Source organism: Mesitornis unicolor, unplaced genomic scaffold (assembly GCF_000695765.1).
Source record: "Mesitornis unicolor isolate BGI_N332 unplaced genomic scaffold, ASM69576v1 scaffold9474, whole genome shotgun sequence".
NCBI classification, from domain to species: Eukaryota; Metazoa; Chordata; class Aves; order Mesitornithiformes; family Mesitornithidae; genus Mesitornis; species Mesitornis unicolor.
Window position 1 is genome coordinate 13,362 of NW_010178106.1, and position 1,145 is coordinate 14,506.

Below are 1,145 nucleotides of genomic sequence, written 5' to 3' on the forward strand. Positions count from 1 at the left end.
GAAAGAATGTCTGGTAAATAAACTTGTGTATATAAATGCTAAAAATATTTGAGTATTTTACATGAAACTTAAACTTGACTTTTGTATGTGATGTGTCACTGTGGCCTTTTCTATGCACTCCAAAGAAAGCTACAAAGGGAAAAAGGGAAGACAGGTTTGTATATATTAATGACTCCGATGGTTTGATCAAGTAGAGTTTTGAAGAAGTCTTTACACTTTTTTAATGCACAATACAAAGAACAGGCACATTTATTTTTCTATGAAGGAGGATATATCAAAGACCAAATCTGTTCCCCATGTAATGGGGGTTACACGTGGTTGACAGGAACACGTTTGGTCTGACGTGCTGAGAAAAGTACTACTGATGTCTCTGGAGCAACGGTGCGAGGTCGTGGTGTTCAGCTGCCTTCCCCCCTGCAGTTTACAGCACCTTTCTTTGTTCCTGTTTGCACTATTTTGATAAGCAAGGGTTTGTCGTTTGTGTTGAGAAAGGGAGAACTTCTCGTAGGTGCCGCTCGGGAGCCTGTCAAGGCGGCAGCCTGGAGGGGCGCAGTGAAGGCCCCGTTGCTGTGTTAGTTTGCTGGTCGAAGTAAGCACTTTTGTTGTTTATTTGGTACTTTGGGCACAATTGGGAATGATTTCCTTCTTGAAATAACTTGTAGAAGAAGTAGTTATGATGCTAGTTACTGTGTAATGGAAACGACCCTCAGCCCCTTCCTCTGGTGTGAGAAGTGCTTGAAACTTAAAGCCTGGTTCTGGTCATCTTCCAGTTTAGCTTTTACGCCCGAGTGCTTTGCCTAATGACTCCTAATTTAATGAACTTTAAAATAAAGTGGTGGTTACTGTGTTTTTCTAACAGCAGTAATAAGGGAGGGAAATGATTTACAAATTCGCGTGTCTTGAGATTTCCTAGTTTTATAGACATTTATACTTTGAGCATTGTAGCTGTGAATCCGAGATTGGAAATCAGTAGTAAAACCCTCATGTCCAACACACGGGAATACTTACTTCTTATTTTAAAAAGTGTCTTTTATTCTTATGAATGATGTACATGATTTCTGAGGCCCCCTGTTTGTTTCATCAGACCCAAGTTGTCTAATCACTGGTAATTCTCATTTGAGTAAGCACAACTGTCTTAGTGCAGG